Source organism: Pseudophryne corroboree, chromosome 10 (assembly GCF_028390025.1).
Source record: "Pseudophryne corroboree isolate aPseCor3 chromosome 10, aPseCor3.hap2, whole genome shotgun sequence".
NCBI classification, from domain to species: Eukaryota; Metazoa; Chordata; class Amphibia; order Anura; family Myobatrachidae; genus Pseudophryne; species Pseudophryne corroboree.
The window spans coordinates 349,459,202-349,484,717 of NC_086453.1; the positions used below are offsets into that span (position 1 = coordinate 349,459,202).

The following is a 25,516-nucleotide window of genomic DNA, read 5'->3' on the forward strand; positions in this document are numbered from 1 at the left end:
CCAACGCAGGGGGCTGGCGTCAGACTGAGCAGTGTGACCTCTGACATTATGTCATGCTGCACAGTACGCACTGCTGGGGGCAGGGGGGAGCCGGAAGGAGGGAGCCGGGCAGGGTCTGAGCCTCCTGCGGACGGTCAACGCTGCCCGGTATTAAAAAAAACTATGGGGCAGGTAAATCCCGCAATCCCCGGGATTGGAGCTTGGAGCTTCCAATCCTGGGATTGAATCCCGAACGTTTTATGGCATAAATCCTGCGATCCCGCCACTCCCGATCTCGGAATTGCCCTGCCTAGACAGCACCATGCATGCACTCAGGGATGAGATCCACCTAGTCTTCTCTCTGCTTTTGTCTGTCCCCCATTGCCTGATATACTGTAGTTAGTAAGATTCCGCCGTCCCCACAGAGGTGTATAGGGATGGCATTAAGCGGCACAGAATGGTTGAGCATCAGAAATTAGAGATGTGTCTGGGTTTTAACCCAGTGGCGTAACTACTGCCCCCCAGTCCTCGCGGTGGCTTGGGGGCGAGGGGCTGCGAGGGCGCCACTGACTTTGCACAGATTGACATGCGGACGAGCGTCCGCATGTCAATCTGCGGTCTCCTTCCCTCCGCTGCTGTAAGGAGGGACACGGAGCGCACAACGCGCGCCTCTCCTGTGTCCCTCCCTGGCTCTCCGGCCGGTCTAATAAAGGAAGTGCCGTTCGTGAGCTCTGATTGGCTCACGAACCGGCACTTCCTTTATTAGACCCGCTGGAGAGCCAGGAGGGACTCGGGAGAGGCGCGCGCTGTGCGCTCCGTGTCCCTCCAACACAAAGGTGCGGCACTTCCTTTATTAGACCCGCTGGAGAGCCAGGAGGGACACGGGAGAGGCGCGCGCTGTGCGCTCCGTGTCCCTCCAACACAAAGGAGCGGGGGGGGGGGGGGAGCAGGCACTGTGGAGGAATATCTGGCACTGGGGGCATATACCTGGCACTGTGGGGGAATATCTGGCACTGGAGGCATATACCTGGCACTGTGGGGGAATATCTGGCACTGTGGGGGAATATCTGGCACTGTGGGGGAATATCTGGCACTGGGGGCATATACCTGGCACTGTGGGGGAATATCTGGCACTGTGAGCATATACCTGGCACTGTGGGGGAATATCTGGCACTGGGGGCATATACCTGGCACTGGGGGCATATACCTGGCACTGTGGGGGAATATCTGGCACTGGGGGCATATACCTGGCACTGTGGGGGAATATCTGGCACTGGGGGCATATACCTGGCACTGGGGGGAGCAGGCACTGAGGGGGCATATGTGGCACTGTGGGGGAATATTTGGCACTGGGGGGAGCAGGCACTGAGGGGGCATATGTGGCACTGGGGGGGGGTATATTTGGCACTGGGGGCATGTACCTGGCACTGTGGGGGAATATCTGGCACTGGGGGCATATACCTGGCACTGTGGGGGAATATCTGGCACTGGGGGCATATACCTGGCACTGGGGGGGAATATCTGGCACTGGGGGCATATACCTGGCACTGTGGGGGAATATCTGGCACTGGGGGCATATACCTGGCACTGGGGGGAGCAGGCACTGAGGGGGCATATGTGGCACTGGGGGCATATACCTGGCACTGTGGGGGCATATCTGGCACTGGGGGCATATACCTGGCACTGGGGGCATATACCTGGCACTGTGGGGGAATATCTGGCACTGGGGGTATATACCTGGCACTGTGGGGGAATATCTGGCACTGGGGGCATATACCTGGCACTGGGGGGAGCAGGCACTGAGGGGGAATATCTGGCACTGGGGGCATATACCTGGCACTGTGGGGGAATATCTGGCACTGTGGGGGAATATCTGGCACTGGGGGCATATACCTGGCACTGTGGGGGAATATCTGGCACTGGGGGCATATACCTGGCACTGTGGGGGAATATCTGGCACTGGGGGCATATACCTGGCACTGGGGGGAGCAGGCACTGTGGGGGAATATCTGGCACTGGGGGCATATACCTGGCACTGTGGGGGAATATCTGGCACTGGGGGCATATACCTGGCACTGGGGGCATATACCTGGCACTGTGGGGGAATATCTGGCACTGGGGGCATATACCTGGCACTGGGGGGAGCAGGCACTGTGGGGGAATATCTGGCACTGGGGGCATATACCTGGCACTGTGGGGGAATATCTGGCACTGGGGGCATATACCTGGCACTGGGGGGAGCAGGCACTGTGGGGGAATATCTGGCACTGGGGGCATATACCTGGCACTGTGGGGGAATATCTGGCACTGGGGGCATATACCTGGCACTGGGGGCATATACCTGGCACTGTGGGGGAATATCTGGCACTGGGGGCATATACCTGGCACTGGGGGGAGCAGGCACTGAGGGAGCATATGTGGCACTGGGGGCATATACCTGGCACTGTGGGGGAATACCTGGCACTGGGGGGAGCAGGCACTGTGGGGGAATATCTGGCACTGGGGGCATATACCTGGCACTGTGGGGGAATATCTGGCACTGGGGGCATATACCTGGCACTGGGGGCATATACCTGGCACTGTGGGGGAATATCTGGCACTGGGGGCATATACCTGGCACTGTGGGTGAATATCTGGCACTGGGGGCATATACCTGGCACTGGGGGGAGCAGGCACTGAGGGGGCATATGTGGCACTGTGGGGGAATATTTGGCACTGGGGGGAGCAGGCACTGAGGGGGCATATGTGGCACTGGGGGGGGGTATATTTGGCACTGGGGGCATGTACCTGGCACTGTGGGGGAATATCTGGCACTGGGGGCATATACCTGGCACTGTGGGGGAATATCTGGCACTGGGGGCGTATGTGGCACTGGGAGCACGGCCCTAGCAACAAGCACTACCCCCTAGCAACGAGCATGACACCCAGTGCATGAAACCCCTGGCAACGAGCATGACACCCAGTGCATGAAACCCCTGGCAACGAGCATGACACCCAGTGCATGAAACCCCTGGCAACGAGCATGACAGCCAGTGCATGAAAACCCCTGGCACCGTGCATGGAACCAAGAGCATGAAACCGCTGGCAACGAGCATGACACCCAGTGCATGAAACCCCTGGCAACGAGCATGACACCCTGAGCATGAAAACCCCTGGCACCGTGCATGAAACCAAGAGCATGAAACCCCTGGCAACGAGCAGGTAATTTAAAAGTAATTAGAAGCCTTACTGTAGAACTTAATGTGTAATGGGCATTACGGTGTGTGGCATAATGTATCACGGACATTGCGGTGTGTGTCATAATGTGTCAGGCATTACGGTGTGTTGTATACTATATCACATGCATTGTGGTATGTGGTATAATGTCTCAGGATCATTGTGGTGTGTGTCATACTGTGTCACAGACATTGTATGTGCTATAATGTATCGGGCATTGCAGTGTGTAGCATAATATATAACGGGCATTGCGATTCCTGTCATAATGTGTCACAGGCATTACGGTGTGTGGCATAATGTGTCGGGGGCATTACAGTGTGTGCATATTGTGTCATGTGCATTATTGTGTGTGGCATAATGGCTAAGGCCATTGCAGTATGTGGCATAATGTATACTGGGCATTACTATAAGGAGGAAAAATGACAAATAATGTAAGGGGCATGAATCAGGATTATTTTTCTTTCCTGTGGTGGCTAACGTCTGGGCGTGCAGGTTGCAAAACTGGGGTATAAGGTCGTCCTTTTCTGCAACGCCACGCCCCTTTACACGAAGCCACGCCCATTTCAACGAAGCCACACACCCTTTTTGGCGACGCGCGCCGTAGGCGCGCGCATATTTGTCCCTTTACTAGTGCCAATTATGGGGGGTATGGGGAAGGGGCGCCGAAGAATTTTTGGGCTTGGGGGAGAAAAATTTCTAGTTACGCCACTGTTTTAACCTTTTGATAAATGAGAGAGAATAAGAAAAGCCCTTTGTTCCATGAACATGCAGGAGCAAAGGGTTTTCTCAGTTTCATAAATACAGTACACAGGGAGCCAAGTTTATCTGTGTCAGCACACAAGTGAATATACCGTCACATTAATAATTAATGCATTTCAAAGAGAAAAATACTTTTTAAATAGCAGTTTTGCAAATCAGGTTGGTAAAGGAAATGGGTAGAGAACAGATATCAGGACTGGGGAAGGGAGGCGACGTAGTGATATCATCCAGTGCTAAAGCATACCAACACCGCAGGGTCATTCCAATGACTGCGTCCTGATCCCTGCCATACAAGTACTGTACTTACTAATTAAAGCCCTTAGAAGTCATTACATGAGATCTATTTAGCACAGCTATAAGATTAGTTTTGTAACAGAGATTGCCTTTGTACTCTGTACGAGGCATTACCACAGTGGCCACAGCAGCATGTTACCATTATACTGAGTATACGACTCCAGTACTTATGTTTTATTCGGAAGTTAGTGTAGGAAAATGCAGGGTGGAAATAGGGGCAGCTACACAGGGCCATCTTATAGGCAGCTGCACAAAGCCCTACACTTCTAGGGGCCTCCGAACAGGTGTGGGTTCTGCTAGGGGCCCCTAGGCTGGTGCCTCCAGAGCTTCTTGGGAGTCAGGTAGAGAATGCTGCCCAGAAACATTATTACTATCCATACTAACCATTTGGGCAAACCTATTTGGTGTAGTGTCAGCCAAGGGCGTAATACTGCACCCGTGGCTAATTCAGACCTGATGGCAGCAGCAAAATTTTTCTCTGATGGGCAAAACCATGTTGCACTGCAGATGGGGCAGATATAACATGTGCAGAGAGAGTTAGATTTGGGTGGGTTATATTGTTTCTGTGCAGGGTAAATACTGGCTGCTTTATTTTTACACTGCAATTTAGATTTCATTTTAAACACACCCCACCCAAATCCATGTCAAGCGTACATCCTCCATAAACCCCAACGTATAATGGGAGCATCTAAATCATAGGCGTGCGCAGCACATTTTATTAGGGGGTGCACCATTGGAGGGGTGTGTCTAGCACCGCCTTTTGGGCGTGTCTAGTACCATCTATTGATGGTCAACACAATATAAAATATCCAACCTTGTACCAATCCTAATAATGCAGATACATTGTCAGATGTTGTGGTGTGCACCAAACAAATACCCCTGATGGCACTCACTGCAATTACACTGCTCCTCCTCAGCCTGGTCTGGCTCCCCCTCTCTTTCCCCTGCAAGCTGCAGCAGCTTACTTACAAGTCAGTCACTCACTGACACTGACAGTTGCAGACTAGTACTGCTGCTGCTGGAAAAAAGAAGTGACGTGTCAATGCTGCTGCCGACCGCCTGCCAGTAGTGAATTTGTCTTCCTAAGAGGAATGCTGGCTGCATGCTGCAGCTCATCAGTGGCTGGTGTTGGCATAGCATAGAAGGAGCGAGGTGGGCGGGTGTGACGGGTGGGCGTGCGAGCAGCATGACATCACGCTGTTTTTGTACATGGAGGTGGAGCCGGGAGTTTGAAAGCCGGTGGCAGTGGCACCCTTGATTAACCCAGGTGTCCGGTCAGTAATGCAGTCCTGACAGGGTGCAGCGCAGAGGGGACAGTAATCAGCCTGCTCGGCGATCGCTGCATCAGGCATTTGAGATCGGTGTGCCAGACATTAGGGGGTGCCTGTGCGCACCAGGCACCCCCCCTGCGCACGCCTATGATCTAAATGTACAGTACTCAGCAAGGTTTTATTTTAAAGTGGCTCAGTTACTGCGCCATCTTGTGGTCTGTATCTGAACTGCAACTATTTCTGTGCTGTGTGCTGAAACAAACAATGCCTTACAACACTGATGGCGAGGCAGCTGTTTAAGTTGCGCTGGACAAGAGTATGATATAACCTCCTTGTCCCATTCTGCTCCTCTGGGTGTTCTAAATGGCCACATAAAGAGCAACCTGTAGCCGATTCGATCTCCAGAATGCTCGGCGCAGTGCAGAGTATTTAAGGAGATAAATGTGTTGACCCTGGGGAAGGCTGTTACCTGCCCACTCATGTGATTGCAGATAGGGCAGTAGCCAGTGTCATTACTTAATTGATATGAGACTAGCCATCTGTATCCGTTCATTAATAGAGCTCTGGTTAGGCCAGTCAGAAAGCCTGTGGTGGGCTGAGGAGCAGGAGAACGTCTCCTGCATGTAGTGGGTCAGGTTGCTGTCTCTGCATATTGTTATGCGTCGCTGCCTGTGACTATATTGACACGTCCCCAATCCACTTCAGAGGATACCGCTCCACAGGTAATGATACATTGTGTCATGACCTGATGTTTCACACGCCTGCACGCATGTATTCCCGTGCAAACTTTCTGCCTCGTGTGTTTTCCTTTGATTACAATTCAATCCGAAGGAAGGTAAAGAGGAATATTTATCAAAGTGCTCGGCGTATAGGAAAAACTGTGCTGTTTGTCAGCTTCTTAGGGCTTCATCCTGCAAATCAAACAATCCGCCGACACCACGGGATTAGGAAGGAAACGATTCATTTGTAGACAAGTGCTGGAGGCAGAAATAGAAGTGTCACAAAGAGCAGAGAGACGCAACCGCTGGGGGGAGGACGGGGGGATTCCAGGCTTCGCTTCATCCCTAAACCTCCAAATAAACATCCGGAATGACAGCCCCCTTTACTGGGGCCCATGGCTGCTCCGTTCTGCTCATTTAGTAAAATAGTGCTGCGAGCTCCGATGTGTCGCCTATAATGTTGTAATCATTTTTCAAGTACAGTTTAAAAACTGAAATTGCCTGCTGCGGGTTATCCTATGAAGCAGTGTATATATTTAATATGCTACGCATAGGCCCACGCAGGGGGGGTTTCTGGTTGCCCAGAAACCCCCTCCACCTGGCCAGAAGCTTAAGTTATGACCACTATAGCAATAGTATATAATACAATAGATAGAACTGCCACCACAACATGCAGTGTAAGGGACAGTTCTGTCTCCTACTGGATCTATTATTTTTGTGTAGTTATTTATTATGGGATGTTTAACCTTTTTCTGACCACTTATGTTATTTATATTAGTTTAATACATTTGATACAGCGTATAACATGCACTATAAATATTGTAATTATTAAAACAGTACTCCGTACACTATCCAGTGTATAAAAAGACCAAGAGGTACATATGTATGTCCAGTGTTGATACTAGGTTCTTCTACCACTCCCCCAGTCTCCTGCAGTTATTCCAATGTTCCACAGGGTGGGAGATTGTGGATTGCATTTGGAAACCCCCCTCTAGAAATCCTGCATTTGCTCCTGCTATGGTAGTCTTACAGGTGATGTCCATGGTTCTGCCATATACTGTAGAGGAGCCTGCAGCCTCGGAGAGCACACAGAAAGGAGCTGGCCAGGTTGTGGCATTCCAGCGCTGGGTCCTCATGCCCCCCAGATTTGCACCCACATGCAAAAAGTAGATTTTGGTTGCAGCAAACCAGATTTGAATGGTGGAAATAGTGTATGTACATTTGCTTTCCCTATAAGCCGCTCATAACTTTATTGTGATTACATAAACCTTTTCTTTAAGCTAGCTTATCACTAAATAAAACCACACCACACTGAAATAAAGACACGGACACAGTAGCTGGAGTTAAAGGTCAGACGATGTTTATTAATCGCTGACCAACTCTTTAAACTAATAATTGAGGCCGAATTAGAATTGAATTGAATATATATATTTAACTTTAGTTTGGAGGATGGCAAACAGAAAACCGCTGCCAAACACCAGCACCCGTCACCTAGATGAAAAACCACCAAACCAAGGAGGGGCGTACACCTACCCCACCTCCTTCCCGCATAAACCGCATTGTGCTGGCCTTACCCCTCTTTCTCTGGCAAACGTTCGGTTCCCGCAGGGGAACGTCTAAATGTCCAACCGCAAGAAAAGGACACACCTGCCGTCCTTCTAAAGAGGGAGCCCCACAATGACCACTTATGCCTGTGTGACAGCTGGTTGGCAGCGATTTCCCGCCAATCTGGCTTTCAATAGCCCACAGCAAGAACAAAAAACGTAGACGCATTCTGGGAGGGCGGGCGGGCATAAACTGAATGGCAAGAGGAAGTCTAGCAAAATGGCCACCCCCTATATACTAACCTAAGACCCTCCTCTTCATCTTGATGCACAACCCTATAATCCAATAGGAAAAACCAACCGGGAAAACTGATCTGCCTAGCAACTGCTTAGTCATTTAACAACCAATCCCAAAAAGTTGATCGCTTATATGGCCTCAGGCTTATGCAGCCTTCAGCTTATCTTATGTTTGTGATCACAGAACCTTACACCCCAAAATCATTGTACCTGGAATATCAATGATGGTAGCTTGGGGTTCCCCTCTAGTACCATGCTGTATGTGTAGATCAGTCAGATAGAATGATGGAGTCTGCAGTCAGTCAAATGGATGTGCTCCGTGTCACTATATGAATACCCGCCTCTGCCTGCGTCTCGCCCATATTAGACACTTGTTCAAATTCCTCAAATGTAATTGTGCTGAGTAGTCCTGGAGCTCTATGTGCGACCTCCGGCAGATTGGTGACATGCAGAGAATGCCGTGACAGATACCAAGCTTCGTATACGTGGTATTTAAATATTCATGTCCCTTTCCTGCACAGTCCTCTATCCATTAAAACTCACAAAAAACCAGATACATGATGGATATATTAATTTATAAAATACCTTACATTATTCTGTGACACAATTAGGGGAAAATAATTATCTGCATCTACAATGGAAGATGCAGCGTTCCACGAACAGTACTCATGAAACATCAGTAATATATACTATGTGTATATATATATATATATATATATATATATGTGTGTGTGTGTATGTGTGTGTATTTTCCGGCACCTGGTATGACGTAAAGAAATAAAGTAGGCAATATAATGTATTATACACAGTGAGGAGAGCAAGGAGAATGTGATTTGCTAAGGTGTATGGAGCCATAACCTGGGATTCCTCAACTAAATTCCCAGATTAAGTACGGTAGTCTAAAGGGTTGGTTTTGGCGTCCTTGAGAACTTGGGGGCAGATTTAACAATGAGTGATATTCTTGTTTTCACTGGTTAGTAAGCTTAAATGGTGCTCCAACCAATCAGCTCCTAACTGTCATTTTTCAAATACATGACAGGAGCTGATTGGCTAGAGAACCATTTATCAATAGTAACGAGTGATAACAAGGCTATCACGCTTTATTAAATCTGACCCTTAGTCCCTTTTAGGTGTATGGTCAGTTCCAAATTGAATGTGCACTGAAATAGAGAAATACACATAGTGTATACAGTGGTTGAAAAGGATTATTCTTATAGATGGTACACTCACCAATTCTTGGAGTAAATGGTGCCTTGGTTGGTCTTACGCTATTACCCGATGGTGGGTGCTTAGGCAACATTGTATTAGGGTAGTGATCGTGCAAGTTACTCGGGAGATCAGAGAAGAGTAACATGGAGTGGAACATGGTGTGTCCCAGCCAGACGCGGGTGGGAACCTTCGGTGCATTGACAGAGAGAGGTAGACACCGTTGGCCGATGGGAGTAATAACTTTTTTGAAGGCTTAAATGTGAGGTGAGGAGACGACATTGAAGGTGAAATGGCAGAAAGAACACAGGCCAAAACAGATTGTGAACAATCTGGGAATGGTAGATAAATTTGGGTATTATCTGTATAATGATGATTGCATCAATGTGATTTGGGTTGGATGTACTGCAACTACATGAAACAATATTGTAATGGTAGGGTCAGAGCCAATATTGTAATGGTAGGGTCAGAGTCGGTAGTGTAATGGTAGGGTCAGAGCCAGTATTGTAATGGTAGGGTCAGAGCCAGTAGTGCAATGGTAGGGTCAGAGCCGGTAGTGTAATGGGAGGGTCAGAGCCAGTATTGTAATGGTAGGGTCAGAGTCGGTAGTGTAATGGTAGGGTCAGAGCCAGTATTGTAATGGTAGGGTCAGAGTCGGTAGTGTAATGGTAGGGTCGGAGCCAGTCGTGTAATCGTAGGGTCAGAGCCGGTAGTGCAATGGTAGGGTCAGAGCCGGTAGTGCAATGGTAGGGTCAGAGTCGGTAGTGTAATGGTAGGGTCAGAGCCGGTAGTGCAATGGTAGGGTCAGAGCTGGTAGTGCAATGGTAGGGTCAGAGCCGGTAATGTAATGGTAGGGTCAGAGTCGGTAGTGTAATGGTAGGGTCGGAGCCGGTAGTGTAATGGTAGAGTCGGAGCCAGTAGTGTAATAGTAGGGTCAGAGCCGGTAGTGCAATGATAGGGTCGGAGCCGGTAGTGTAATCGTAGGGTCAGAGCTGGAGGTGTAATGGTAGGGCTGGAGCCGGTAGTGTAATGGTAGGGTCAGAGCCAGTAGTGTAATGGTTGGGTCGGAGCCGGTAGTGTAATGGTTGGGTCGGAGCCGGTAGTGTAATGGTTGGGTCGGAGCCGGTAGTGTAATCGTAGAGTCAGAGCCGATAGTGTAATGGTAGGGTCGGAGCCGGTAGTGTAATGGTAGGGTCAAAGCTGGTAGTGTAATGGTAGGGTCGGACCCGGTAGTGTAATGGTAGGGTCAGAGCCGGTAGTGTAATGGTAGGGTCAAAGCCGGTAGTACAATGGTAGGGACAGAGCCATTAGTGTAACTGTGCAGTTAGAGCCGGTAGTGTAGTGGTAGGGTCAGAGCTGGTAGTGTAATGGTATGGTCAGAGCTGGTAGGGTAATGGTAGGGTCAGAGCTGGTAGGGTAATGGTAGGGTCAGAGCTGGTAGGGTAATGGTAGGGTCAGAGCTGGTAGGGTAATGGTAGGGTCAGAGCCGGTAGTGTAATGGTAGGGACAAAGCCATTAGTGTAACTGTCTGGTGAGAGCAAGTAGGGTAATGCTATGGTAGGTTGAGAGCCGGTACAGTAAGACCAGGTAGTGTAATGGTTAGAGCATACTTGCCTACCTGACCCTCTCCATGAGGGAGAAAATGCTCTGTTCCTGGACTTTCCTGGTAATGTATAATTGCCATCACATGTGGTGAAACACCTTTCTTATCAGTAAGTAACTAGCTCACCACAGGTGATGGCAATCATACATTACCAGGAAAGTCCAGGAACAGAGCATTTTCTCCCTCATGGAGAGGGTCAGGTAGGCAAGTATGGGTTAGAGCTAGTCATTTATTGGTAGGATCAGAGTCTTTGAAATGTCTACTTTGGTCTCCGGGATAAAATGTGTTTTCAGAGCTGCCTTTACTTTCTACACATGAGGGTAAAACCCAGTACTTACTGTACGAAAGCTCTCCCAAGGCTGAGGTATTTCTGGTGACAAGCGTGTTGGTTTGAGATTTGAGAACTTCTCAGATGGTGGGGCAGCTGCACATGTGCAGAATGGGTCCTCGCACATGTGCCCCCTGAGCCGCAGCCTGACTGACTGCGGATGTTTGGTTTGGGGATAGGTGGAGCTGTGTAGTGTTCCCAAAAATGCGGGGGGGGTGTTGTACCCATTTTTTTGAGTGGTGAGGCCTGAGCCTGCATCTTCGGGAGCAGGTTTCCTGGCCACAGCAGCATGACCACCAGCCCGGCCATCCTGCATAACCCGAGGATTATTCCAATACCCGATGTTCATAACAGTGATCCGATGCCGGGTCTTCTGACGCATAGGCAGATCACACAAGCATACAGAAGGCGTCTTACTTAGGTTGTCTCCTGCTGCTTTTGCATATTTTCATACAGCTGTACAAACTTCGTCCATCTCTGAATCCGGCCCTTAGTTCTCACTAGAGTGACCGAGCGAGGCAGAGAGTTCCGAGGAAGAGGCTCCAGGACCCAGTCAGAGGCATAGTGCTCACCTGCAGAGAGAGTGCATAGGGGCAGCCAATCAGTGTGCTGGCCGCCTGACTTGTCAGACCGCTGATTGTTAGATGCCACCATGAGCACATTGTCTGTGTAGAGACTGTATAAGCTTTGGGTACAGAGTCAGGCAGGATAAGGTGCTTCAGGGATGATAATGCAAAGGATGGAGAATGACCGATTCCCAATCAGCTACAGCAGAGGTTCTCAAACTCGGTCCTCGGGAGCCCACACAGTGCATGTTTTGCAGGTAACCCAGCAGGTGCACAGGTGTATTAATTACTCACTGACACATTTTAAAAGGTCCACAGGTGGAGGTAATTATTTCACTTGCGATTCTGTGAGGAGACCTGCAAAACATGCACTGTGTGGGCCCCCGAGGACCGAGTTTGAGAACCTCTGAGCTAGAGTGTCAGCCTTTGGGATTCATTATGTTGTGGACAATAACTGTGATTTTTGCCACACTGAATGGTGCAGGAGAGAAAACATGTACTAAATGCGATTCTTTATTGCATTAGATCAGTGGTTCCCAAACTTTTTGGAACCATGGAGCCCTAGAGTATCAAATTTTTTTTCACAGCACCCCTAGGCCGAATGTTTCTTATTGAGAAATATAGAAAGAGATATTAAATGAAGTAAGTAGTGTTTATATGTCATCCTTAGGGTCAGTTGTGAGGTGAGGGACAGGATTCTCTGATTCTCCACATATTTTATGATTGCCAGTCACCAGCACTGGTTTTGCCTATTACATTGACCATAAATAATTTGAATTGGTCCTGAACCACCAACCCATGGCACCCCTGTAAAGTGTCCCGACGCACCCCAGGGTGCCACGTCACACAGTTCGAGAACCCCTGGGTTAGAGAGATGGTCTGGCTGCCTTTCATTTGTCAGCAATTCTTGTACTGCCCCATAACTAACATCTGGGATGTAGTTATGTGACCGGTCCTACATCCCCCCCCCTCCAGACTTGAATCTTAGGAATGTAAGGGACCCACCTCATGAGGCCACCTAGTCGTGGTAGGTGAGCCCATATTTTAAGGCAATATTTCTGCTAAGGGGGGTCATTCCGACCCGTTTGCACGCAGCGGGGTTACGTCGCGCTCAATGAAGAAAGCGGTCGCAGAGCCTACCGCAAGAAGATTGACAGAAAGAAGGCGTTCCTGGATGTCTCCGGACCGTTGCCTGCCGTTTTCGGGGAGTGGAGAAGAAAACGCAGGTGTGTCCAGGAGAACGGAGGGCGGATGTCTGACGTCAAAGCCGGCCCCAGCATCGCAGAGATCGTCGTACAGGGTAAGTATGTCCAGGGCTAGTCTTGTTCTACTTGAACATTTTTTAGCTTAGCAGGGCTGCACAGGTGAAATACACTCCCCCATAGGCGTGGACTAGTTGATCGCAGCAGCAGTTAAGAGTTGCTGGCTGCGATCAACTCGGAATGACCACCAAGAACCTCTGTTTTACTCAATGTTAAATTGAAGAGTTTATTAGAATTGTTCGGGTTACCAGTGTTCTTAGTGATTAGATTGTGCACCTGCATTTTCTCTTTTTCCCCCCACTGTGTGGCACTACAAGTCTCAGCATGGTTTGCACCTCTCATTATGTTTAGAGATAGGGTGTGTAGTCCAGTACAGCACAACACAACCTCTGTACAAACCTATGGGCACGAGACAATCGTGCAAGTTGCATCCATGCATTCTAGTGTCAAACAATTGTAGTCATTGAATAAATGACATCTGGAATTGCCTAATATAATCTCTTCCCCGCTAGCTGCTGTGCAGGTGAAAGTACCTAGTCCTGCTTTGATGTTTCAGTGGCAGCAATGTTTCTATAGATAGATGAATCTGAAGCAACAGGACAAAGCAGATGCCTACATTGTATTAGCGCATATCTGTGTCCACAATGACTCCAGGGCATTATCAGTGTGGGGAAGAATGTCAGGGGCACCATTGCACCCGAATGCTCTGCCTAGGAGAGTGCTTACACTGCCATCTCTCTCTCTTAGCATCGCTTCATTTCTTCCCCACACAGGTTTGGAATAGATCTGTTTCCAGGTAACGGCTTATTGTTTGCTGACGGACGGCTGTTCCATGCAGCGTTGTACCTTTCCTGTCAGCAGCAAAGTGAGGGTGAGGATGGACGTGCGGCGCCCAGTCTGGGGGCCAGGGAGTGCGCGTAGCAGAACAGGACAATAATACAGCTGTGTGTCCAGCACCAGCCTCTATTCATGCCCCTGATGTGTGCTCGCTCAGCCCACCTCCTCGCTCTCCTGGTCTAACACATCCCCTCCCCTGAAATGTCAGCGTGAGTCTAATGAAAAACAGCAGCTGTGCTCTTCTCTTTCAATTTACTCAATACATTAGCCTCATGCAAATCATATTTCATATCCAGCTGCGAGCGGCAAACAGTGGGGCCAGGCGCGGTCTGGGGTCTGCGTGAGACTTTTCCAGCAATAATCCCTTATTGAGCCCGTCCACCGCTGCTCAAGATGTTCTGCTCCCGGAGATGGGAGGGAGAATAATGTAATATGTTCTGGAGCACATGAAGCAGAAGCGAGTATGAGAGTGCAAATCTGCAGGCGAGCAACCAAAGCACCCAAATGCGCCTTGTAAATGCACTCCCCCGTTCCCCGCTGTATTAGCCCACGCCAAATGAGGGACAGATTTGTATTCCAACGCAATATTTAAATCAAACACACAGACTTGGTGAATAAATGCTTACATAGACAGGTGGGGGCTCATTTACAGATGTGTCCACAGGCACTTATCCTAAAATCACCATACGAGGGGGCTGCGCCGTGCTCCGCTCCCTGATTCGCTGTGCTTGATGTGCGACTTTGCAACAGAAATAGCAATCTAATGTGCCCAGTACGCGATAAATGACTTTGTATGAGGCTTCCAATCAAATAAGACCCTAAATTCAGGATAAAATACAAAAGTCTGTGTATCGCTACACAGAGGAAACTGGATAGTTGTACACTATGAGGACACAGCTGTAGGAGCCAACTCAGATTTCTGCCATCCGAACATACAGGTGAAGATTCTGTTGCATAAAAAGTGCAATTAGAATGTTGTGTATCTCAAGCAAAGTCCAACTCTAATTGCCATATTCCTGCATTGGCCGCATAAATGCGTATACTTACTGTATGTCCAAGATCAGCATTGGGACGATGACTGATAGTGTTACCCAGGATCGGATTGAGGGCAACATGGGCCTGGAGCTGTGACCAGTGATGTGTGGGTGTGGTCAGTCCCTAGTGGGCGTGGCCAGTGCTGTGTGGGTATGGCCAGTGCCATGTGGGGGCGTGAACAGTGCTGTGTGGGTGTGGCCAGTGCATGTGGGTATGATAGTTGCTGTGTGGGTGTGGCCAGTGCTATGTGGGGGCGTGAGCAGTGCTGTGTGGGTGTGGCCAGTGCCATGTGGGGGCGTGAGCAGTGCATGTGGGTGTGATAATTGCTGTGTGGGTGTGGCCAGTGCCATGTGGTTGTGACCAGTGCCATGTGGGGCGTGAACAGTGCTGTGTGGGTGTGGCTAGTGCATGTGGGTGTGGCCAGTGCCATGTGGGGGCGTTAGCAGTGCTGTGTGGGTGTGGTCTGTGCCATATGGGGGCGTGAGCAATGTATGTGGGTGTGATCATTGCTTTGTGGGTGTGGTCAGTGCCATGTGGGGGCGTGAGCAGTGCTGTGTGGGTGTTACCAGGGCATGTGGGTGTGGTCAGTGCCATGTGGGGGCATGAGCAGTGCTGTGTGGGTGTGGCCAGTGCCATGTGTGGGTGTGGTCAGTGCCATGTGGGGGCGTGAGCAGTGCATGTGGGTGTGATCATTGCTGTGTGGGTGTGGCCAATGCCATATGGGGGCGTGAGCAGTGCTGTGTGGGTGTGGTCAGTGCCATGTGGGGGCGTGAGCAGTGCTGTGTGGGTGTGGTCAGTGCCATGTGGGGGCGTGAGCAGTGCATATGGGTGTGATCATTGCTGTGCGGGTGTGGCCAGTGCCATGTGGGGGCGTGACCAGTGCATATGGGTGTGATCATTGCTGTGCGGGTGTGGCCAGTGCCATGTGGGGGCGTGAACAGTGCATATGGGTGTGATCATTGCCATGTGGGGGCGTGAACAGTGCATGTGGGTGTGATCATTGCTGTGTGGGTGTGGCCAGTGTCATGTGGGGCGTGAGCAGTGCTGTGTGGGTGTGGCCAGTGTCATGTGGGGGCGTGAGCAGTGCTGTGTGCGTGTGGTCAGTGACGTGAGCAGTGCATGTGATCATTGCTGTGTGGGTGTGGCAAATGCCATATGGGGGCGTGAGCAGTGCTGTATGGGTTCCACAAGCCGTCGGATGGTGTCACAGTGGTGTCCTAGGACGCAGCTCGCATCACTACTGTAGCAGGAGGCATCTACGTGTAATAGACGCCTTCTGCTGCATTGACATACAGAGCTATCACTGCTGCTTCCAAGCATGCTACTCCAACCACGTCTTAGTCCCCCATATGCTTAGAGGTGAGGAGCAGGTAAGGCTGAGGTCAGCAATGTGATCAGGTACTTACACCTGTCAGGAGGCACACCACTTGCAGTGCCGGGGAACTGGTACGCAAGGATGATGATGACGAAGGACGCCAGCGCTAGCTAGCTGCTCCTGATTAGCTGATTGCAGATTGACCTCCGCTGATAGCACTTCATGTAATTGTGTGGCTGCTGCTGCTGCATTTTATGAAGTCTTTTCACATCACTTCAGTGAGATTTCCATTTGGACTACTGCAGGAGAGAAGATTCACATTTCAATTTTAAAGTGGAAAACAACAACAGATGTTTGCATTTAATTAAACTAAAATTAATTTGTAATTGTATTTTGCACTTGTTTTTGTATTTAATTATATTTTATATGGAACATGTAACTTTTGCATTTATTTATATCCGTGTCAGAACAGTGTGCTTCCTTTTTTACATGACCCATCAGTGTATATTATCTGGTGCGCAGATAGGGTAATCCGGATTCTGCGCTGAACATGAACACTGTAGAGCTTTCCCTAGCCTATCATGGGACATAAGTAATACTTGTTTCTCCTGACATTAGCCGGGGCACATGCTAGTGATAATGGGCATAACTATAATGTACACACAGGCCCCCGCGTCAATAGAGCCCACTCTACACACACTGCACCCAGAGACTATACTTACCACTGTGCCAACCCTGCAGGGAACCTGGGCATGTACAGTACAGTAGAGAAATCATTGGGAAAATAATTCAAGCGCCATTTATTCCAGAGATCTGCTCATGTGCAGAAGACTCAGACTCTACTCAGACCGCGTGCCGGCAAAGAGCGCGGGGCCCGCAAGGAGATTGCACGCGGCTCTCGTCATGTTCTTAAACTGCTAGTGATGCACAGCTGCATACAGATAGAGCCATCTTTATCTTGGCCTCTAATAGGATTAACTGAGACTGGGAACTCGGACTTAATCCCCTGCTGTAATGACGTAATCCCCTGATGTATTGTTCTCTCTGTATTGTATTGCAGCTGAGAACAATAGAGGAAGGGTTTATGCTAATAAACCTTGGTGCGCCTAGGCGCAGCAGAGAAGCCAAGATGATCGTGGCTCTGTCTGTACCTCCGAACTTTCAGTCCCATGGAGCCGGGACCCTTGTGCGCCTGCCCGGGAAAGGGGCGTGTCCTCAGTCTGGAGGGGGCTTGATCTCATATAAAAGGGGCATGACCTCAAGGCACAACCCTGATTTTAGCATTTTGGGGGCTTGTCCGGCTCTTCCCGAGCAGTAGATGGAGCTTCTCTACCTTACATTCCTCATAAATGGGGATAGACAGGAGAGGTGGCGTGCAAAGGCTAAAGCTTTAATTCATTACTGGTTACATGTTGAACATGTATGGGACTGAACTGAAGCACAACGAGACGGAGTTTACAGGTAATATAGCAAATGAAAAGGTAAATAGGAATCCAGCAGTGCCTTATAGGAGTGCTTAGAAGCCACCCACGTTGTCAAACTGAAAAAAAGTTGCATCCCTGCAGACATCCAAATTTTGGCCCACCCGGCTGATTCATTCCCCCATAGAAACAGAAAGCTAGACATGTGCGTCAGAAAACAGCATTGGGCTGAGTGTGTGTGTTTGGTGTGTGCGCCTGCATTTTCATAAATTACCTGTTTTTGGTAGTTGCAGAAGTGCTGTGTAGTGCAGAGACAGAGAATTGCAATAATTGTCCATTTATGTAGAATGAGAGCGGCACCTGGCATACAGAATAGAGGTGTGACTCAGATGCTTGGTTTGCCAGTGGAATGAGAGACAGTTGGGATTTGTGCTGCATTGTCTATACAACCAGTTCCAGCACTTCCCGGCATCAAAGGACCCTTTTACCCACTAGCCTGGCGGGGTGGCATCAGATAGGACCAGTCAGCAATGTCCATTGGGCATAAAGATAATCTTCCAGCAGCCGCCAATCTCAGAGGGACCTCTCAGCCCTGCTGCAATCAATGCTGCACCCCCCAGTGTGTCCCAACCGCCGTGGCCAGCACTGATTGGGAAGCCCAGTGGCTCAAAAATGGCTACAACTAATCAATTAATTGGGGCATGAGTAAGATCCTAGAGGGGATGGAAACGTTGCTCAGTTTGTACTGTTGCTGCATTCTGTATCAATCTTATAATGAATTAAATACATTGTATTTCTACTGCTTTTGGAAGACGGGTGGGTGCTTCTCTGTGTTTACCTGCTATATGTTATATATATCAGTAATAGGACCGGTGCGTTACCCCAAGCCACCCCTGCTCCTCTCAGTCATCCCTATCCACCTTCCCCTCTGTCCGATCTGTGACCCCCCCAACCCCCTTGGCTCACAGCCCTAACAGGCGGGGTTACAAGGGGTTACAGTATTTGTATCAGCCAGGAGATGTGGCAGAAGGGGCTTTGTTACAGTGACTGTCTATATAAGCAGCTCCGGGTTCATAGGATGGAAGACGGCCTCATAGACTTTTCTTGTGATCTCCGTTGTTTGTGCATCTTGTGAAATTGTGTGCAAGATATTCCTATCCCGCGTCATACAGCTTTCCCAATCAGCAAGCACTAAGTACAGACGTGTACCCCTTGTGAAGAAGACATCGAGCTGTTAGGAGATCAGCTGAGTCCTTGGAATATTCACGATGAATTGACCATCAGGCGCCGCGTCACTCACTCGATTAGCAAAGTCTTGGACATTCAGTCATACTTATCGTAATAATGCCAAACAAACAGATACGTTGGGCGACTCCGAGACACCTTGCAATCCCCAAAACTCGTACAGTGCATCTCAGTCCTTGCTCATTCGGATGCATGGATATACACAAGCGTAGCGGCATTTGCATCCAGCCGCAGATTGGTGACGCGCGCAGCTCCATCTGGCTCGGACTCGGGCCCAGTAGCTGCAAAATAGAAAAGAAAAAGTTGACACTTGATCAATGTTATAGTATAAAACATAAACTGAACAGTATATAAGTGATTTATTTAATGGGAAATATTCCTGGTGACTATAAATACGTTTTTCCGCTGCAGATACGGGTCGTGCATGTCTCCTCTGCCTGCATAATAATCTTCATTACAACAACATCCATCTGGCCACTGTCATCAGCGGTCTCTAGGCGCCCATGTTTGTGACAGGTGTCGCTCTAGCTGTGTGCGCACGTCCTGATTACTGGTGATCTGTCACTCTTATCAGCGTGTCTTGTCTCTGCTGCTCCAGCCACCTACTGAAATCCTATTGGCCGATAATCCTCCGGCACATAAATATTTGTTGGTTCTGTCTCATCCCTGTGTGTAAAATGTTTCAGATATAGAACTAATTCCTCCATGAATTCCCATCACTTCTTATTCAGCCTTTTATACCCTTAATGCATTTTTCATTCACTGCCAGCGACTTAGTGCCGTCCTTCTGTCTGCGCAGTGCATCTCCTTACTGCCATTCACGTTTATCTGCTGAAAAATCCATCATCCAGTAATTATTCCGCTCTGGCTGTGATCAAAGCCGTAAGTCTGTAATCACGCACACACGTGTCTGAGAGTCCGGAGCATGTGTTCAGTGGACATTATCCGCTAAGTACATGACCGACACAGTGCACTAAGCGCTTTCACTGATTGTTTTGTTGTGGGGGGGTTTTGTTTGTTTTTTGTGACTGTTTATAAACAAAATGTGTTTTTTTTTGTTTGTTTTTTTAATTGCTCTTTATACAATCCGTTTTCCATGTACAACATTCCCGTATTGTAAAGGTCCATACACACTTAACGATAAAATGAGCGACGTCGCTCATTTTCCCCCTCCTTGAGCGACGTCGCTCATTTTATCGTCAAGTGTGTATGCCGCCAGCGACGACTGATGCGCGGCCCCGCGGGTCGGCAACGATCGTCGCTGTCGGTAGGGCATGCATGAAGGATGTGGACTGTCGTCCACGACCTTCATGCAGGGCTGGCGGGGGCGTGACGTCACTGAGCGATATGAGCGGTCATATCGCTCAGTGTGTACAGTCGGCCGCCGACCGGCCGGCCAGGGAGGGGGAAACGTTAGACGATGTCGCTCACAGAGCGACATTGTCTAATGTGTATGGGCCTTAAGCTCTGCACCGCCGATGGTATCATACAGGGATGGCATTAATTACGCCAGTAGTGATGAGACAGTTGGCTGGTAAAAGTGACCGCCTGTAGGGTGATGAGACAGTTGTCAGTGACTGCCTGTAGGGTGATGAGACAGTTGTCAGTGACTGCCTGTAGGGTGATGAGACAGTTGTCAGTGGCCTCCTGTAGAGTGATGAGACAGTTAGCAGTGACTGCCTGGTAGCACTGTGGAGAGAAGCGCGCTGCAGTTTGGTAGCAATGACTGTGTACCAGGGAGATTGGATCTCTTGCCTGGTAGCACTGTGGAGAGAAGCGCGCTGTTGTTTGGCAGCAGTGACTGTGTACCAGGGAGATTGGATCTCTTGCCTGGTAGCAGTGTGGAGAGAAGCGCGCTGCAGTTTGGCAGCAGTGACTGTGTACCAGGGATACTGGATCTCTTGCCTGGTAGCAGTGTGGAGAGAAGCGCGCTGCAGTTTGGCAGCAGTGACTGTGTACCAGGGAGATTGGATCTCTTGCCTGGTAGCAGTGTGGAGAGAAGCGCGCTGCAGTTTGGCAGCAGTGACTGTGTACCAGGGATACTGGATCTCTTGCCTGGTAGCAGTGTGGAGAGAAGCGCTGCAGTTTGGCAGCAGTGACTGTGTACCAGGGAGATTGGATCTCTTGCCTGGTAGCACTGTGGAGAGAAGCGCGCTGCAGTTTGGCAGCAGTGACTGTGTACCAGGGATACTGGATCTCTTGCCTGGTAGCAGTGTGGAGAGAAGCGCTGCAGTTTGGCAGCAGTGACTGTGTACCAGGGAGATTGGATCTCTTGCCTGGTAGCACTGTGGAGAGAAGCGCGCTGCAGTTTGACAGCAGTGACTGTGTACCAGGGAGACTGGATCTCTTGCCTGGTAGCAGTGTGGAGAGAAGCGCGCTGCAGTTTGGCAGCAGTGACTGTGTACCAGGGAGATTGGATCTTTTGCCTGGTAGCAGTGTGGAGAGAAGCGCGCTGCAGTTTGGCAGCAGTGACTGTGTACCAGGGAGATTGGATCTCTTGCCTGGTAGCAGTGTGGAGAGAAGCGCGCTGCAGTTTGGCAGCAGTGACTGTGTACCAGGGAGATTGGATCTCTTGCCTGGTAGCACTGTGGAGAGAAGCGCGCTGCAGTTTGGCAGCAGTGACTGTGTACCAGGGAGATTGGATCTCTTGCCTGGTAGCAGTGTGGAGAGAAGCGCGCTGCAGTTTGGCAGCAGTGACTGTGTACCAGGGAGATTGGATCTCTTGCCTGGTAGCAGTGTGGAGAGAAGCGCGCTGCAGTTTGGCAGCAGTGACTGTGTACCAGGGAGATTGGATCTCTTGCCTGGTAGCAGTGTGGAGAGAAGCGCGCTGCAGTTTGGCAGCAGTGACTGTCTACCAGGGAGATTGGATCTCTTGCCTGGTAGCAGTGTGGAGAGAAGCGCGCTGCAGTTTGGCAGCAGTGACTGTGTACCAGGGAGATTGGATCTCTTGCCTGGTAGCACTGTGGAGAGAAGCGCGCTGCAGTTTGGCAGCAGTGACTGTGTACCAGGGAGACTGGATCTCTTGCCTGGTAGCAGTGTGGAGAGAAGCGCGCTGCAGTTTGGCAGCAGTGACTGTGTACCAGGGAGACTGGATCTCTTGCCTGGTAGCACTGTGGAGAGAAGCGCGCTGCAGTTTGGCAGCAGTGACTGTGTACCAGGGAGATTGGATCTCTTGCCTGGTAGCACTGTGGAGAGAAGCGCGCTGCAGTTTGGCAGCAGTGACTGTGTACCAGGGAGACTGGATCTCTTGCCTGGTAGCAGTGTGGAGAGAAGCGCGCTGCAGTGATTGTGTACCAGGGAGATTGGATCTCTTGCCTGGTTGCAGTGTGGAGAGAAGCGCGCTGCAGTTTGACAGCAGAGACTGTGTACCAGGGAGATTGGATCTCTTGCCTGGTAGCAGTGTGGAGAGAAGCGCGCTGCAGTTTGGCAGCAGTGACTGTGTACCAGGGAGATTGGATCTCTTGCCTGGTAGCAGTGTGGAGAGAAGCGCGCTGCAGTTTGGCAGCAGTGACTGTGTACCAGGGAGATTGGATCTCTTGCCTGGTAGCAGTGAGGAGAGAAGCGCGCTGCAGTTTGGCAGCAGTGACTGTGTACCAGGGAGATTGGATCTCTTGCCTGGTAGCAGTGTGGAGAGAAGCGCGCTGCAGTTTGGCAGCAGTGACTGTGTACCAGGGAGATTGGATCTCTTGCCTGGTAGCAGTGTGGAGAGAAGCGCGCTGCAGTTTGGCAGCAGTGACTGTGTACCAGGGAGATTGGATCTCTTGCCTGGTAGCAGTGTGGAGAGAAGCGCGCTGCAGTTTGGCAGCAGTGACTGTGTACCAGGGATACTGGATCTCTTGCCTGGTAGCAGTGTGGAGAGAAGCGCGCTGCAGTTTGGCAGCAGTGACTGTGTACCAGGGAGATTGGATCTCTTGCCTGGTAGCAGTGTGGAGAGAAGCGCGCTGCAGTTTGGCAGCAGTGACTGTGTACCAGGGAGATTGGATCTCTTGCCTGGTAGCACTGTGGAGAGAAGCGCGCTGCAGTGACTGTGTACCAGGGAGACTGGATCTCTTGCCTGGTAGCACTGTGGAGAGAAGCGCGCTGCAGTTTGGCAGCAGTGACTGTGTACCAGGGAGATTGGATCTCTTGCCTGGTAGCACTGTGGAGAGAAGCGCGCTGCAGTTTGGCAGCAGTGACTGTGTACCAGGGAGACTGGATCTCTTGCCTGGTAGCACTGTGGAGAGAAGCGCGCTGCAGTTTGGCAGCAGTGACTGTGTACCAGGGAGATTGGATCTCTTGCCTGGTAGCAGTGTGGAGAGAAGCGCGCTGCAGTTTGGCAGCAGTGACTGTGTACCAGGGAGACTGGATCTCTTGCCTGGTAGCAGTGAGTGTGAGGGACGTGGGGTGACTGCCCTCCGGTGGGAGACTGCTGCTGGAGTGCAGTATTTATTCCACTTGGCCGATTGTGACATCACGGATAAAGGAGTAACAGCGCCACGTGGCATTTCAATGTTAAGCCTGATCTGCCCACTGCCAATTACACACTTTGACCTAATATGTGGAAGATTTCATCCATCCGTTGTGATTGTGTTTGCTCATGTGCAGCGGCTGATTGATATCTCTGTCTCTCTGCTCCTATTCCTCCGGCCCTCGGCTCAATTTAGCACCATTCCCGACTGCCGCTGCTAGCTGAACCATTTGTCATTGCATTTTCTTTCACCTTTACCTATCCACTGGATAATCTGTTTCTGCCCTTCTTCACTCTCTGCAAGTACTGATGAGCGGTGACTGAATGTAAATACACCCGCCATTGCGCTGCAAGCACCAACATCTATAAACAGGGTGATTTACATGTAAAAGTAATCCACACTGGGAGCTAATACTCGTCAGATGGAAAGAGGGGTACGCTGGTCAGAGAGAGGGGCGGCTGTGAGTTGTGCGGTCCGCACATCTTACCGTGCTGGAGTAACCAGGAGCTGAGTCGCTGGTGATTGCTCATGCACTGCAGAAATAATTATATATTTTTTTTCTATTTAAATACGTCTTAGTGTCCTTAACCCCTTCGCTGCTGAGTCTATTTTGATATTTTTTTTTAACTACTAATACTCCAACATCGACATCACTAACAATTTATACATTAAATGTGTAGGAATAATATGGTAGCGCAACTATGCATGCCGTTTTGGAAAGTAGTCAATGACCACATTAAATTAAAGGACCACTGTGTTTATTAACGCCACCATGAGGGAGATCTGGATATTTGGGAACTACCCACCCCCCTCCCGATCCCTGAACTACGTAATCATACTATAACATAGGGCAGTGTTTCCCCAACTCAGACCTCTAGGCAGCCTAACAGTCCCGGTTTATAGGATGTCCGTGAGATATTCATTAAGTCGCTTGTTCTCAAATATGGCTATCCTTAAAACTGGACTGCTGTTGAGCCTTAAGGACCAAATATGGGAAGCACCAGGATAGGATGTACATGTCTGGTGACCACCTTACCCAGGGGCACGGGGCTGTCTTAAGAGCATTGAAGGCTCGTGGCAAAGCAATGCACTGGAGCCCCTACCCATTTATGTATGGGAATAAATAAATAAAAAGTAACTTACCCGTCCTGTGCTCCCGCACCCTCTCTCCACATTCTTCCATGCAGTGCAGGGCTGTCAGCACTCTGAATGCTGGACAGCTCCAACCATCCACCAATCAGCAAGTTGACAGTCATTCCTGTCTGGCTGGAAGCAGGTAGAGAATGCTGCACTCTGATTAGTGGATTGCTCCAGCCATCCACCAATCATCAAGTTGACACTGACAGCCATTCTTGTCTGGCTGGAAGCAGGTAGAGAATGCTGCACTCTGATTAGTGGATTGCTCCAGCCATCCACCAATCATCAAGTTGACAGCCATTCTTGTCTGGCTGGAAGCAGGTAGAGAATGCTGCACTCTGATTAGTGGATTGCTCCAGCCATTCACCAATCAGCAAGCAGACTGCCATTCGGCGTCTTGCTGCAACCTTGGAGACAGGTAACGAATGTCGCCTGGCCGCTCTGATTGGCTGCAATTCATAATCAGAACGCCCGGAGGCACCAACCCAGAAGTCAGATGTCCTCTTGCCCCTAGAATAGTGGGGCCCCAGGCATCTGCCCAGTGTACCTATATGTTAAGGTGGTCCTCCTAGGGAATGTTTGGTGATGGAGTCACTTTTACTGTGCACCTGGTAATGATATGCTGGAAATACTTTCATTAATCTGCTCATCGCACACAGTGTGTGCTTGCAGGGATGGTTTGTAGTCCTCCTGGTGTAACTATCGTACGTTCTTGAGCTGCCGACACCCTGCTACATTAATTCTTGGCTGCCTCTAATCACTGTACTTGTAGCATCAACATTTTGATTCTCTACAGCTGGAGAAATTAAGTACTTTGCAGCCGGAGGCTGATTTGATTTAATATCAGAACATGGTAATCCTGCAGACAGTCAAAGTCTAGAAACCCAGAGTAGTGCTTGGGAGAATCACACGTTTGCTGTGTGCATGCATTTCTTGTATTTTCCCTGACGTCTGACAAGGCCTTAATGAGCGGACTCTAGGTTTCAGCACATGAGATCTCTCCAGTAAAAGACACTGGGCCGGAGTGATTAAAA

General features: G+C 49.8%; 1 protein-coding gene across 3 annotated transcripts in view; it reads left to right on the forward strand.

The window, feature by feature from the left end:
• Positions 1-25,516, forward strand: part of KIRREL3 (kirre like nephrin family adhesion molecule 3) — a 1,017,151-nt gene that overhangs the window by 707,069 nt on the left and 284,566 nt on the right. The gene's annotated exons all lie outside the window — the stretch shown is intronic.